General features: G+C 39.2%; 1 long non-coding RNA gene across 1 annotated transcript in view; it reads right to left on the bottom strand.

The window, feature by feature from the left end:
- Positions 1–14,329, bottom strand: part of LOC145721231 (uncharacterized) — a 32,315-nt gene extending 17,986 nt beyond the window's left edge. The window contains exons 1-2 of the long non-coding RNA XR_014144792.1: positions 13,979–14,329; positions 129–205 (exon numbers count right to left, since the gene is read on the bottom strand). This is a non-coding gene — a long non-coding RNA (uncharacterized LOC145721231). The remainder of the gene's footprint in view (positions 1–128; positions 206–13,978) is intronic.
- Between the last annotated feature and the right edge of the window lie 2,541 nt (positions 14,330–16,870).

Raw genomic sequence — 16,870 nt, 5'->3', positions numbered from 1 at the left:
TCTAGCCTTGTGCCCTGTGATAAATATACCCTTCTTCATTTCCTTGTCTAGAGGCTCAAGTATCATTGTTGTTGAAGATGTAAAGAGACTATTATACATATCAAAGACTTGTTGATGTGCCAACTCACCTATTCCAGGGAGGACTTCTCGAACTTGTTTCTGTCGGTTAAGTCCCTTCTCCATCCATCTGAAACCAGTTCTGGCCCTTGTAGGAAATTGTATAATGAGCCCCTAGCCCAAAGATACTTGATTCAATAACAAAGCCAACATTGGTTCACTATTTAAATATTTGACAAAAACCTTATGAAGGCAGGACCTGAGTCTGGCTTATTCACTGCTGTATTCCCAACACCAAGTACTATTAGATGCTTAATAAATACATGATGGATGAATTAATGACACTCCATTCTTGATACTCATGTTCCATTCCTGTTATCCAGGTCCTGAACTCTGATCACCCAGAATCTTAGGTGTTCATCATTTTGTATGCCCCAGACATTTTGTCTTGGTCCTTCACTCTTCTCTTCCCATTCTTTATCATAGCTGATCTTTGGGAATTTGACTCCTTGCTTACTCTGAATTAATTCAGAGGCACCTCTTCCTCTCTTGATCTTCCTAACTAATAATATTGGCCAGATGCCCTTAGGAGAATATTCTTTTCTCTACCTATAGCCAGAAACTGTATGTCTTGAACTGGGGTGCCTGGGTGGCTCAGTTGGTTGGGCGACTGCCTTCGGCTCAGGTCATGATCCTGGAGTCCCAGGATCGAGTCCCGCATCGGGCTCCCTGCTCAGCAGGGAGTCTGCTTCTCCCTCTGACCCTCCCCCCTCTCATGTGCTCTCTCTCTCATTCTCTCTCTCTCAAATAAATAAATAAAATCTTTAAAAAAAAAAAAAGAAAAATATTGAACTGAAGAGAATTACATTCAAATTTCAAAGGAAAGGAGACAGGCCCCTTAAGAAGCAAATTTTGGCCAGAAACCAAGTTCTAAAATTTTGTGAGTCTGTTAAACTAATTAACTTGTAAGCTTAAGCAATTCAATGCAAATTAATTTTTATACCAACCAGCAAATCAAAGGAGGGGAGGGAATTAAGTGAGTGTGTAAATATGGTTGCCAGGGAAACTTTTCCTGACAGAAGAGAGAACCTCACAGGAATTTATGCAGGCCCAAGAAAGCAATGTAACCTGATCTTTCTCTGTTCTCTCTCTGATGGGGGAAGAAAACAATGTAGAAACCATGGGTACAGATAAGGGTGGCTAAAGCCTAAAGGCTTTTCTAGAGACTTGAGGAGTAAGTTCTCCCTCTTAAAGAAGGACTGAGTAGTAGAGTTCTCCAGAGCAAATATGACTATTATAAGGGACCCGTTACTTCTGAGAAAACACCTGGAAATGCAGAGTTCTGAATCCATCTCTGAAACGGTATTCATTCATTCAACACATAATGTATTCAGCACTTTCTAAATGGCCCATTGCCCAAAGGGAATATGATTAGAAAGGTTTGATAATAATTTGAAGGTACTATATCACACCTAGTGGATGGTCTTAAAATTTTATCTAAATTAAGTTTTTGAATAAAGGGTAATATGGACCTAAATATTTAATGCTTTTTTAAAAAATTAAATTCTGTTTCTGTAGAAAAAGCATGAACACAAGGGCATTTTCTGCCATATTTCTATTCTCAGGTCACCATTCTTGAGAAATACCTAACCCGTTGATCCATAACGTCACACCCTAAGGTCGATACTCATCTAGTGACAGTGTCATCTGAATTGTAGGCTTAGTACCAGTAAAGGACAAATCTGTCTCCTAGATAGCTAAAATCATAAGAGACCCTTAATATCTTAGCTGTAAACGATGGGTGGTTTGAGATCTAAAATCTTGGCTGTAAAATGCATTTGGATTGAAATGTATAACATTGTTGCGTATCTGAGGCCTATCATTCAGTGTTTGCCCTTTTGCCTTAATGTGCTGGAGTTTTGTACTGCGTATGGTGCCTTTCAGTGGCCTGCAGAGAGGGCAGTAGAGGGTAATGGTTAACAGCATGGACTCCAGAACCAGACCACTCAGGTTCCAGCCCCACCTCTTCCACTCATTAGCTGAGTTTTACAGCCTTATTCAAGTCTCCTTGTGCACAGTGGGGATAATAATAGTACCTACCTTGAAGAAATATAGAATTAAACAGGTTAATACATGTGAGATGCATAGTATGCCCCATGTAAGCTCTACCTTTTATTATTTCCTGTGTCCTCCTACATAGTAGGGTTGATTCCATTTGAACGAAGAGCTGGTTGAGGTATAGAGAGGTATAATTTCCCTAAAGTTGTATGCTAAGTTTGGGCTCAGATTATTTGCATCCTTAATTTAGCCCTGAAGTTTTCCATTCTACTTTGTAAGAGAGAGAGAAAATGAGAATTTGAGTAGGAGAGAAGAATTTGGCTTTTGGAGCACTTTGAAATAGGAGTTACTTCACAAAAGATGGTGACACTAAAGCATAGGAAAATCAAGTTGTCTTCTCAAAGGCAAAATCAGTGTGAGAAATGGTTGGGAATCATATAAGACAGGGGACGTCATACTGGGGCAGGCCTTCGTATGTCGAGCTCCAAATTCTGTCTCTGATCATGATAACAGGGGACAGTTGGAGGAAGTCTTGTAGCTGCCATCCATGACGGGATCTTCTGATTATAGGCATGGACCCGCCTATCCCTAACTGTCTTAGTGTCTTGCTATGTCTTGGTCACTCAAAAATTTAAGCTCTACTTCTACTTTGGGTCTTTAAAATCTGTTCATTTATTCAACATTTTTAAAGCTCTGCACCCCCATGCTAGTAGCTAGGGATGCAAAGATGACTAGACTCCAATCCTGGCACCCCAGCAGTTTATAAAGGAAGACAGACATGGAAACATTAATTATGGCATCCTATTCACTGTCATTAATAGAAGTATGGACAAGGTGTTTTGAAAGCTTAGAGGAGGAATCACTTAATTCTTAGAAAAGTCACCTTCTGAAGAAAGTGACAAATGAGATAATGACAGGAGGATAGGGAGCCCTTAGGCGGACAGCGCAGCTCAGACAGAAGGAGCAGTATATGCCAAGGTGGGGTGTCTGTGTGCAGGAGAGCAAGTATACACGGGGAGTTGCAAATCCATCTGACATGACTGGAGCAGAGCATATGAGGAGGATTGCGGCAGAAACGAGGCTGAAAAGTAGGCCAGGAGCTAACACAAAAAGCTTGGCTGGCCAAGCTAAGGAATCTGGTCCTATTGTTGGAGGCCCCAGAGAAGTGTTGAAGCAGTGAGGGGCTCAGAGCTGCAGTCCGGAGAGTGGTTTGGACAGGAGCAAGACTGGACACACAGTCTCACGATCAGAAGGGCACCTCTAGCTCGACTTCTCATCTCCTGCTGGTATTTTCACTGAGTATGTGCACTTGTTCTTCCAGCCCAGATTGATCGATGACATGCCAGGTACAGGGCTAACTGCTGGAAATCCTGAGACAAGCCACACGCTACCCATGCCTTGGAGTCGCTGGCAGGATCTTATTTGTCCTAAACAAAAGCTTGCTTGAGTTTTTCGGCTCTCCTGTCCACCTTCCACTTCACCTCGGTCCCAGAGCTGGTGTTGTGTGTGTGAAGATGAGCTGGGTTGGGTTGGCCTTGTCTGTGCTCATGGTGATGTCCTTGTCCCTGTCATAACTCACTCCTCTCAACTTTCCTCTCTCCTAAGTGCAGAGTTCTCATCATTTAGTGAATTCCTATGCCGAGTGAATCAATTGCATCCCCCTTTTTAGACTTTTGCTATTTAAATTCTTCATCTTGTTTCATTACCCCAAACATCAGGCGTTCTAGGTTAGAGCGCTTAGTCCTACATTAAACTCTTCAGGCCCTACTTCCTGTCCTTTACTGGTTTACAGAGTCCTTACTCTCTTCATCTTTCTTTTCTTCTTACCCCAAGGAGGATACCAGAATTGCAGACTGTGTTATTTTCCGGGCTTTTTCTATGTGGTGTTAATACCTTTCACCTTGAGATCACAGTCCCCAAAAGAAAAACTCCTCCCACTCTGAAAATAAGGAAATTGAAGATGAGAGGATATTTCTACTGCGATAGAATAGCAGATAGTGTTTTATTAGAAATAGTAGTGTTTAGGGGCACCTGGGTGGCTCAGTCGTTGAGCGTCTGCCTTCGGCTCAGGTCATGATCTCAGGGTCCTGGGATCGAGCCCCGCATCGGGCTCCCTGCTCGGCAGGAAGCCTGCTTCTCCCTCTCCCACTCCCCCTGCTTGTGTTCCCTCTCTTGCTGTCTCTCTCTGTCAAATACATAAATAAAATCTTTAAAAAAAAAATAGTAGTGTTTAGTACATAATAATAAATTGTGATTATGATTTACTGAGCCGTTATTCTATATGCTAATTGCCATGCTAGAACTTTACATGAGTTCTTATTTAAACCTCACGGCCACTCTGCAGGGTAAGAACTTATTACTCCTATTTTATAGATGAAGAAACAGGCTCAAAGGGGTGAAATGATTTGTCCAAGGTCACATCACTAATAATAATAGCGTCAGGTCTTGAACTCAGGCCTGATTCTAGAAATTAATTTCTTCACTACTGTGGAGCACAGGGTAAATATGCAGGGTCTGGGTGGAGTACCTGTGGTCATCAAGAGTGAGCCCATTGTTTTCAACCTTTAATGACAACTGCCATTGTCAAATCTAGTTCTTGGTTCTTACTAGCCATTTTAATAAGCTATTTTATTTGGATCATAGGAAGGCACTTAGTAAGTTTCTAGTAGCACCCCTCCCCCAAAGTTTGTGATGTTTGTCTTAATTTTATGGATTTTAGTTTGTATGTTAGTCCTAGGAGATGTTGTAGTTCATTATGGATTCGATACTCACAATTTAGGGACCTATCAGGTGAAAAGTTTGTGCCTTGGCATGTTGCATATTCTAACAGGTTTGTTGTAGAGAGAGCTAAATGTCCTCTTAAAAAATATTATATATGTTGTAATTTCTCTACAAGATCCGTCTACCCCAGGGATGGGTATAATAGGTTGAATAATGCCTATCCAAAGATAATTAGGTCCTATATATAAGGTAGCTTATAAATGTTACCTTATAAAGAAGAGGGGTCTTTGCTGACGTGATTAAATTAAGGATCTTGACATGCGGAGATTATTCTGGATATCTGAGTAGGCCCTAAATCCAACCACAAATGTCATTCTGAGAGGCGGAGGGAGATTTGACACACAGAGAAGAGGACGCAATGTAAACACAGAGGCGGAGATTAGAGGGGTGCAGCCACAAGCCAAAGAACGTTGGCAGCCGCCAGAACTCAGAAGAGTCCAGGAGCGGAATCTCCCTGAGAATTTCCAGGGAGAATGCAGGCTTGCCAACCCCTTGATTTCAGCCCAGTGAAACTGGTATTGAAATCCCAGCCTCCAGGACTGCGAGAGAATACATTTCTGTGGTTTTAAGCCAGGAAGTGATTTGTTATGCCAGCCACAGGGAACTAATACAATGAGAATAGTCACTTCTTATGCTGCTTCGTTCATTTTGAGGACACATATCATGACTTAATAAAGGTGACAACCAACTAATATAACATGAATAATAATTGTAATTTCAGCAAACACTTGTGTAGTGCTCACTCTGTGCCAGGTACTATTATAAGCATTTGAAGTGTATTTATTTGTTCAATTTTCATAACAACCATATGAGGGGAGTTCTGTTACCATCTCCACTTAAAAATGGGGACATTGAAGTACAGAGAAGTTAGGTGACTCGGCCAAAATTATGTAACTAGCAAGTAGTGGGGCTAGGACCTGAACCCAGGCAGTGTGACTCCAAGTTCATGCTATGAAACACTCTACAGGGGTTTGCACTTGGGAGGCACTGTCAGTGTCAGTCCTCTGGCCACTTTCTCTCTCCATGTTTTCTGCTGTGTTCTTCCTCCATGTGTTATCTTTAATGTCTTTTCTCTGTTTTGTTGTTTTTTTCTTCTTTTTATAATAGCCTTATGTGGTTTTGGTATCAGTAAATCTGGCCTCATAAAATGAGTAGGTAAGAATTTCCTTTTTCTATTTTCTGGAAGAGTTTATAGACCATTGGTTTTATTTCTTTTTTTGAATCTTTAGTAGAATTCACCAGTAAAATCATCAGGGCCTGGCGTTTTCTCTATGGAAAGCTTTTATGCCAAGAGCTTATGTTCTTTAATAGATAAAGGACTACTATTCAAGTTATTTCTTCTTGAATGAGCTCTCATAGCTTGTGTCTTTCCACAGATTTGTCCATTTCATCTAAGTTGTTTACTTTATTGGTTATAGGATCCTTTTAATGTCTGTAGGATCTTTCATTCTTATTATTGATAATTTGTGTCTTTTCTCTTTTTTCCCCCTGGTCATTCTAAATAGATCTTCATCAATTTTATTGGCTTTTTTTGAAGAACCAGCTTTTCATTTCATTGATTTTTCTCTATACTTTTTCTGCATTTTATTTTATTGATTTCCATTTTCATCTTTATTATTTCCTTTCTTTTGTTACATTTCACTTGCTCTTCTTTTTCTAGCTTCTTTTTTTTTTTTTTTTTTAAAGATTTTATTTATTTTTTTTGACAGAGAGAGACACAGTCAGAGAGGGAACACAAGCAGGGGGAGTGGGAGAGGGAGAAGCAGGCTTCCCGTGGAGCAAGGAGCCTGACGCGGGACTCGATCCCAGGACCCCAGGATCATGACCTGAGCCGAAGGCAGACGCTTAACCGACTGAGCCACTCAGGCGCCCCTTTTTCTAGCTTCTTAAGTAGATGCTGAGATTAATGATTTGAGATCTTCTTCTCTAATATAGGTGGTTTAATGCTATAAATTTTCCTCTAAGTATGGCTTTAGCTATATCCCATAAATTTTGATGTGTAACATTTTTGTTTTCATTCAGTTCAAAATATCTTCTACTTTCCCTTGTGATTTCTTCTTTGACCCATGAGCTACTTTCTTTCCACATACTTAGGATTTTCCTAATAGCTTTATGTTATAGATTCAAGTATAATTTTGTTATGCTCAGAAAATATATAGTTTGCATTTTAATTCTTTTAAATTTATTAAGACTTATTTTATGATCCAAAACATGTATTCTGTTGTTACTGGGTAGAGTAATATAGATATAGATATGGATATAGATATAGATATATAATATCAGATTGGTAGTGTTGTTCAAGTCTTTTACATCTTTATTAATTTTTCTGTCTACTTGTTTTATCAATTACTAAGAGAAAAGAATTGAAACTTCTAACTATAATTGTAAATTTATCTTTTCCTCTTTTTGGTTCTATCAGTTTTGCTTTATGTGTTTTGAAACTCTGATGCTGGGTGCATACACATGGATTGTATATCCTCTTGATGAATTGACCCCTTTATTACTATGAAATGATCTTCTTTTTCCCTGATAATATTCCTTGTTCTGAAATCTACCCAATAAAGCGATAGTCACTATAGCTTTCTTATGGTTATTATTTTCCATCCTTTTACTTTTAACCTATATATGTCTTTATTTTTAAAGTGTGTTTCTTACAGAATGCATTTAATTGGGTCTTGCTTTTTAATCCAATATGAAAAATTCTGCCTTTTAATTGAGATGTTTACAATTAACATTTATTATAATTATCGATATGGTTGGATATAAATAGCCCATCTTTCTATTTGTTTTCTATTTGTCCTGTTTTTTGTTCCTTTTTTTCTCTTTTTTACCCAATTTTGGATTATTCAAGTTACTTATTTATTATTCAAGTTACTTATCTTCTTATTGGCTTATTGCCTTTATATTTTTGTTCTATCCTTTTTTTTAAAGATTTTATTTATTTGAGAGAGAGAGAGAGCACAAGCAGGGGGAGCAGCAGGCAGAGGCAGAGGGAGAAGCATGCTCCCCGCTGAGCAAGGAGCCCGATGTGGGACTCAATTCTAGGACCCCGGGATCATGACCTGAGCAGAAGGCAGATGCTTAGCTGACTGAGCCACCTTGACATACCTTTGCTGTATTTCTTATCTTTGGTCCTCTGTAATGTGTCTTTTTTTCCTCTGGCTACTTTTAAGATTCTCTTTTTAAAACTTAAGCAATTTGATCACGATATTTTTTGGAATCATTTTCTTTCTATTTATTCTGTGTGGATTTGCACTCCTTGGATCTATGGGTTTATAGGTTTTATCAGATTTGAAAAATTTTTAGCCCTTATTTCTTCAAAGGTTTTTTCTTGTCCCCTTCCTCCCCAGATCTCCTTTCCTTTTGGAACTCCAAATTCATGAATGTTAGATTGCTTGATATTGTCCCACTGTTCACTGATTCTCTGCTTATTTTAATTCTGTCTTTTGTTTCTCTGTGCTTCATTTTGGATAGTTTCTAAGGCTGTGTCTTCAAGTTCACTGATCTTTTCTTCTGAAGTTCCCAATCTATTTTTAATCTAATTCAGCATATTTTTAATTTCAGGTATTATATTTTAGTCTCTAGATGTTTAACATCTTTTTAAAAAATTTTTCTTTCTCTTGTCCTCATTTTCCTCTACTTCTTGAACATGTGGAATGTATTTGTAAAGGTATTTTAATATCCTTATCTGCTAGTTCTTTCATCCCTGTTATTTCTGGGTATGTCTTTATTTATCTTGTTTTCTCTTACTTAACAAGTTTCTTTACAGGCCTGGGAATTTTTTATTGAATAGTGAACATTGTTTATTTTATATTCTTGGTTGCTGTATTTTGCTGTGGAATGTACTTAAATTACCTGGAATCAGTTTGATCCTCTCAGGGACTGCTTTTATGCTTTGTTATGGGGGTCTATAGCAGCCTTTATTCTAGGTCTTATTTAGTTCCTACTACTATGGCAGTATTCTTTGAGGATTCTAATTCCTTGTGTATTACAAGGTTGTTCTACTCCAACTGATTTGAATACAAACTATTTTCAGTCCTATGTGAACTCTGGGAATTGTTCTGCTTGCTCCTTTATAATAGTCTTGTGTAGTTTTCTCTCACACATGTATAAATCTGTGCTCAGCCCAAGACTCCAGGGAGGCTTGTCTATCGATGAAACTTTGGAGTATGTGCTGTCCCTCCCTTCTTCTCTCTGTGTAGCACCATTCTCTCTGGCTCTGTGTGCCACAAATTCTAGGCACTTGGCCCCCCAGAGCTCTAATCTCAGTCTCCTCAACTCAGTGAGCTCTGTTTGGGCTCACCATCTTTATACCACATCCTGGAAACTGCCTTCAGGCAATAAGCTAATACAATCATAGGGCTCACTTTTTTCTCTCTCTTTTTTTTTTTTTTTTTGGAGATCATAGGCCTGTATTGTCTATCAACCAATGTCTGAAAAACATTGCTTTATATATTTTGCCTATTGTTCAGTTGTTTAAGGCAGGAAGGTAAATGTGATCCCTGTTTCTCCAAATTTTTTTAAGAGAGAGAGAGAGCATGTGAGTTGGGGGAGGAGGGGGAGAGGGAGAGAGAATCTTAAGCAGACTCCATGCCCAGTGCAGAGCCCCATGTGGGGCTTGATCTCACAACCCTGAGATCATGACCTGAGCCAAATTCAAGAGTCAGACACTTAACCAACTGAGCTACCCAGGCACCCCTCTTTAGTTTTTAAGTGAAAGTCTCTAACATCTTTTCTAGGGACCTTACATGTTGTTAGTAGGTTCCTTCTTTAAAGAGGCTTAGGTCACTTCAGACCTGGCTTTTGAAGAGTTAAAAATTAGATCTGTATTTAAAGTAATAGTCAGGACTCCTGGATTGCTCAGATTGTTGAGCATCTGCCTTAGGCACGGGGTCATGATCTCCAGGCCCTAGGATTGAGCCATGATCTCCAGGCCCTAGGATTGAGCCAGCGGGCTCCCGGCTCAGCAGGGAGTCTGCTTCTCCCTCACCCTCTACTTCTCCCCCTGCTTGTGCTCTCTCTCTCTCTCTCTCTCTGTCTCAAATAAATAAATAAAGTCTTTTTTAAAAAATAAAGTAATTGCCATACATCTAGATAAATCAAAATAGGGTTTAAGAGATTTAAAGACTAATTCATTGTTATTAGGATGGCAGGGGGTCAAAAAGGACTTTCCAAAATAGGGCTAAAGCTATCCAGATGGTGATTTACTGAGGTTCCAAGGTTGTACAGGGTTGTATCCAGTTACGAGTCTTGGCTATAAGCTTTTTAACTGCTCTACTATCTATTTAAATTCCTTCTTTGTTAATGTTTAGTTTATGCCTCATCCTGATATTCAAACAAGAATGAAACACTCCGAACCACTGAGATAAAGATCAAAACTGTAGTGAGAGGATCGAAGAAAATGCTAACAGTTGGGGCACCTGGGTGGCTCAGTCGTTAAGCATCTGCCTTCAGCTCAGGTCATGATCCCAGGGTCCTGGGATCGAGCCCCGCATCGGGCTCCCTGCTCGGCAGGAGGCCTGCTTCTCCCTTTCCCACTCCCCCTGCTTGTGTTCCCTCTCTCACTGTGTCTCTCTCTGTCAAATAAATAAATAAAATCTTTAAAGATAATAATAATAAATAAAAAAAAGAAAAAGAAAATGCCAGCAGTGTTTAAACTGTGGAACCCGCCACCAGCTACTGACTGTCTGACCCTAGAATTGATATTTTTGTTCATGTCCTTGCTGGCTGCACTGAAAATAAGTGAGGCCAATTACAACAATCTATCCTTGGACTAGGTTATGGAGGCCAATAAATCAACCTCAACTATTAACCTTGTGTGTGTGTGTGTGAGAGAGAGAGAGAGAGAAAATATATGTGCAAGTATGCATGTGCACATATTTAGCATCTTGTATGTGCCAGGCATCCCATTTAGTCTTTGTAATAACCCTATGAATTTGGCTTTTAGGTATTACATATTAGGTGTTCAGTGAAAAAGCTGAGATCCAGGGCTCCTGGGTGGCTCAGTCGTTAACCATCTGCCTTCGGCTCAGGTCATGATCCCAGGGTCCTGGGATCGAGGCCTGCATCGGGCTCCCTGCTCTGCGGGAAGCCTGCTTCTCCCTCTCCCACTCCCCCTGCTTGTGTTCCTGCTCTCACTATCTCTGTCTCTGTCAAATAAATAAAATCTTTAAAAAAAAAAAAAGAAAAAGCTGATATCCAGAGATACCAAATGACTTGTTCAAGTTCATGATGCCATACTGCATTACCCTCAGTAGTACCATAATTCAGTTGTCAGTAGACCATAAACACAACCTGGGCCATTCATCTTGCAGTTATGTACTCTGGACCACAAGAGGTATTGTAAGACAGGGTTGGATAGGAACGCCTGGGTGGCTCAGTCGTTAAGCGTCTGCCTTCGGCTCAGGTCATGATGCCGGGGTCCTGGGATCGAACCCCGCATCGGGCTCCCTGCTCAGCGGGAAGCCTGCTTCTCCCTCTCCCACTCCCCCTGCTTGTGTTCCCTCTTTCGCTGTGTCTCTCACTGTCAAATAAATAAATAAAATCTTAAAAAAAAAAAAAAAGACAGGGTTGGATAGATAATCACAGTGTCTTTCATTAGCAAAAACAATTCCGAGTTCATAATTTACATACAGTGGATCAAAACAATAATTAGGCAGTGCGGACAGTACATTATTATCTATACAGGCCCATTTAACTGAAAAAGACTGATACACCCCCAATACCATACTGCCTGTTGCTCAAAGACAGACATTTTAGTTTGAAGTCATAGTTCTATTATTAGCAAAGTCTAACAGTGCAACTTTGTCTTTTAAACTTATGATCTTCGGGGCGCCTGGGTGGCTCAGTCGGTTGAGCGACTGCCTTCGGCTCAGGTCATGGTCCCAGGGTCCTGGGATCGAGCCCCACATCGGGCTCCCTGCTCTGCGGGGAGCCTGCTTCTCCCTCTCCCACTCCCCCTGCTTGTGTTCCCTCTCTCGCTGTGTCTCTCTCTGTCAAATAAATAAATAAAATCTTTTAAAAAAATAAATAAAAATAAAAAAATAAAAAATAAACTTATGATCTTCATAAAGAACCTTCACATTTGAGATTGCTACCATGGAATGGTTTTTCTGTGGTTGCTTTCCAGCTGTACCATTGCAGTATAACGTTCTACATTAAAGTCATAATTTTATCTACTTTGCTAGCAGTGTCCTTGATTTAGCTCATCACAATGATTTAGCTCATCACAATGAAGCTACCTCAGTTCCTGCTATAATTTTTTTCTGCCTATGCCCTGTCTAGTGTTGGTAGACTGGCTGTATTTCAAGACTGTGGTATTCAATAGTAGGCTCAATAAAATTCTTGTTAATTTAGCAATGCTAGTTATCCTATTATTCACGTTATTTCCAGTAAAACCTGGATTACAACTACTTAAAAATCCATACATAGAGTCCCTGATGATAACCCCAAGTTTCTTCCATAAAGACATAAATGCCACTAGCCTTTACTTTGGTGTGTGGTTACTTGGATATTAGAGCCTTACTTTTGAAGTCTACAACTGTTTTTAAAATTCTGTTTTTGAATTTGTCAATGAATATGCTATCCTTCATATACAACGGTGACAGTTCTTTTTTTTTTTTTTTAAAGATTTTATTTATTTATTTGAGAGAGAGAATGAGAGAGAGCACATGAGAGGGGGGAGGGTCAGAGGGAGAAGCAGACTCCCTGCCGAGCAGGGAGCCCGATGCGGGACTCGATCCCGGGACTCCAGGATCAAGACCTGAGCCGAAGGCAGTCGCTTAACCAACTGAGCCACCCAGGCGCCCAAGGGTGACAGTTCTAATGCATCATCAGTACTCTTTCAAGTTTCACCCTCTACAATTAGAGATAAGTTGTACTGAACTAGAGCATTTGCCATTTATTTGGGCAGGGTCTAGGTAGGGTATATATATCTGGGTTGTATTAGTGAGGTTTTATCCAGTGTGAAATGTGCTTACCTGTTAAAGATTAAATGTGTAACTTTATTAGGCAATCAGCCATCATGCTTTTTACATATACAGTGAAGATTCAGGATTCATATCTTGTTTTTTTCTTCCTCTTCACCAAAATTTAAGGTGAAGCTAATGGTAATTCAGTAGAAGAACAAAAATGATGTTAGTGATTGTGTGTATGTATATAGTAACACCTTGATTAGTAAGTGGTCTTATAATAGTTAAGAGGAAGTATCTTTCTGTTATTGTATCTTGTGATTTTGATAAATTCACTTTAGTTCTAATGGCTTTTTGGTAGATTCCTTAGGATTTTCTGTAAACACAATTATGTCACCTGCAAATAAAGACAGGTTTACTTCTTCCTTTCTAATCCTTATGTGTCTTTCCCCCTGCCTTATCTAGAACCTCCAGTATAATATTGAATTGTCATTCCCAATTTTGGAGGGGAAGCATTTGGTCTTTCATTAAATACTTATTATGTTAGCTGTAGGTTTTTGTTTCATGTCCTTTTTCATGCTGAGGAAGGTTTTTTCCTATTCCTCGTTTGCTGAGAGTTGGCTATGATTAAGTATTGAATTTTGTCAAGTGTTTTTTCCTCATCTATAGGGATGATCAAGTGATCTTCTTTATTCTGTTAATATGGTGATTTGCAATAACTGATTTTCAAATGTTTTTATCTTAATATAACAAGGAAATAGAGATATTCCAATATATATTCTGTGTATTTGTTGGATTTCTGGCAAAATCTTAAGGTAGTTTAAAATCTCTAGGCTTATTGCCTAGTTGTCTCTCACATTTAAAGCTATATGTTAAAGGCATAATAATAATTAACAATAAAACACCTTTTGGGAGAGAACCGTGACTATATAAAATCTTCCTGATTTGTGATTTAAAGATATTTTAGTGAAATCTGAACCAGTGCAAGGAGAATATAGTATTTATACTGGCTGACCATTTACTTCTCCCATAATTCACAGAAAAATAATCTTGATTCTTTTGAGATCTTCCTTTTTAAATAAATGACTATACTAGGTAATGAAACTAGTAGGTAATACATAATTGTTGAAAAGTAGTTAACTGGATATTTAGAAGTTATTTTGGAGGGGTACCTGGGTGGCTCCGTCGGTTAAACATCTGCCTTCAGCTCAGGTCGTGATCCCGGGGTCCTGGGGTTGAGTCCCGCATAGGGCTTCCTGCTCAATGGAGAGTCTGCTTCTCCCTTTCCCCCTGCCCTTCCACTCCTGCTCTCTCTCTCTCTCACTCACATTTGCTCACTCTCTTTCCCTCAAATAAATAAATAAAATCTTCTTTTTAAGAAAAGTTATTTTGGAGTAATAGTCATAATAAGCAGAATTTCCAGATAAAGAAAGGCTTGGTTCTTCATCTGGTGATAAAGAAAAGGAAGACCCCCATAGTTGGTGCCTTGATTTATCATGCTTGCTATTCAACCATGACCATAATATAACATTCATTCTCTTTACAGGAAGGCATTTTTATTGTTTGTTACTAGGTATTACTGGGCCTGTTTTATTATAGTGACTGCTATTTTTGTAAAGAAGGCATTTAAATATAGTAAGAATGATTCATCCTCCCCATTGCCACTTCCAGTTCTACAGATGGAAACAGCACTGAAGGGGACATCAGCTGATTTAGTCTCCCATTGAGGTTCTATCTGCAGAGCCCATGATTGCTAAAGGCTTAGTCTGCCCATTACCTCAACAGACCTTTTGTACAAATAAAATTGAATCAAGCAGATGAGTGAATAAGTGTGTCTGGAACGCAGCCCTGCAATCTCACTGCCCTTCTCCTGTGCATAGCTGCATTTCCCAGTCCTCTCTGCACACATACCGCTTTTGGGGTCAAACCTGATTAGGTGCTCTCATCATCTCTTTCAACCAACTGAGCCACCCAGGCGCCCTCTCATCATCTCTTTTAAAGGATTGGCCTCTTCAGCTTCGAGAAGCAGCATGACCTGTTCCATTCAGCTACTGTTCCCAGCCCATTCTTTAGCTTCTTCTCTTACGTTCCCAGGGAGTGAGGCTCTGGGTTTGTCCTGCACATGCTTCTTGAGCAAATCATTCCCAGAGATGGTCTGCTCTCTAAGGGAAAGCAGTGAGCCATCGAGGAAAGAGATGACGGGTTGCACCAACCAGAGGGGAAGAGTAAGGCATATTAAAAATGACATCAGTGCAGTAATCCCACAGGGTCTTGAATTGAGCTGGTATGTTTTTCCTGGAAATTCCAGTTCATTACAGGCATTCATTTTTTTCTATAAAGGATTGGGGGCAGGTTTGATTCTCTCCATACCACAGAGACAATTAAGCAGCAGAGGCAATTAGGCCTTATTGACCAGCACTACACAGAACTACTAAATATACAATAGGCCTTCCAGGGAAAATACATGAAGTTGTTATAATAATGACTTTCCCTTTGGCTATTCTCTCAAAATATTTTTATTTAGTTTGCATGTGAGAGATAATATAATGCCATAAGGATAGTTTAAAATGGAGATTACTTGGTAGAAAACAATCACATTGTAAGTATACGGCATTCTTTTTTTTTAAGATGTATTTATTTATTTTAGAGAGAGAGTGAGTGAGCGAGCACAGGGAGGGGCAGAGGGAGAGGGAAAGAGAAACTTTAGCAGACGCCGCACTGACGCAGGGCTAGATCTCAAGACCCCAAGAGCATGACCTGAGCCGAAACCAAGAGCTGGTCCCTCATTGGACTCTGCCACCCAGGGGCCCCAGTATACCACATTCAGTTTCCAATTTATGTGGGTAAATTTCTGGCTATTAGCAATCAGTTCAGTTCAAGAAATACATACTACGAGTCACCTACTCACTGCTGATGGGTGAATGTTACTCTATTCTGGGTGGCCAAAAAGCTGAGAAAACCTGTATATACATCAAGCATGGAAAGAGGATGGAATTAGGAGAATATAGACTTCTCTGTTAATCAGTGATAGATGGATTAGACCTAGAAATGGCTGGTCTGAGGTGGCCAATTATATTTATCTATAGGGAAAGGAACTCTAGTTTATTTTATAATCAATTTTTTCTTATTATAAAAGTAATATGAAAAAAGTAATATGTTTTCATTACAGAATACCAGCAGGGAAAAAAAAATAAGCAAAGCTAATGAAAAACTACTGTTCTCCTACCACCCCAAAGTAATGCTGTTAACATTTTTAGATCCTTCTAGTTTTTATGAGTACATATATATTTTTTACCAAAAAAAGATCTTGCCATATATGTTCTTTCATAAATTACTTTTATCATCTTATTGTGAACATTTTTGTATCATTAAATATTCTATTATATGAAGGTACAATTACTAATCCCCTTCCGATGGGATTTTAAGTTTTTTATTTTCCCTCTTATAATGATCATCCAGGTAGCTAAATCTTTGTGAACACCCATGAATATATTTAAGACAATTTCATAAACATGGATTAATGGATCAAAGTTGTATAAAATACAATGGCTCTCAATGCATTTTTTTTTAATTTCCCCCAATTTATACATCTGTCAACCATGATTATATGAGGAAAGTCTGACTTCTAAGTTGGACATAACTGAACAGTATCAAACTCTATATTTGTATTTATCTACTTGTATATACTTTTACTCTGATTAAATCCTCAAAGTTGATGTAAAGTAGTTTTCATTCAAAAACAATACAGTAATTTTCATTGCTTTCAGTATTCAGCTAATGCCCTGAGGGAAGAGATGAATTCCTAAAAATCTAGTTCTTGGGTGCCTTCAAGTCCAGGATGGTAATACAGATGACAAGAAGACTGGAATTTTATCATTTTTGTCCTAGGTCCTAGAGAAAAGGGGATACTCATTAAAAACAAGAAGGATTTCAGGGCACCTGAGTGGCTCAGTCAGTTAAGCGCCCAACTCTTGATTTTGGCTCAGGTCATGATCTCAGGGTCATGAGATTGAGCCCTGCATTGGGCTCCGTGCTTGGCATGGAGCCTGCTTAAGATTTTCTCT

Source organism: Leptonychotes weddellii, chromosome 4 (genome assembly GCF_054177405.1).
Source record: "Leptonychotes weddellii isolate Sample4059 chromosome 4, ASM5417740v2, whole genome shotgun sequence".
In the NCBI taxonomy this organism is placed as follows: Eukaryota; Metazoa; Chordata; class Mammalia; order Carnivora; family Phocidae; genus Leptonychotes; species Leptonychotes weddellii.
This window is presented reverse-complemented; position numbering and strand designations above follow the sequence as displayed.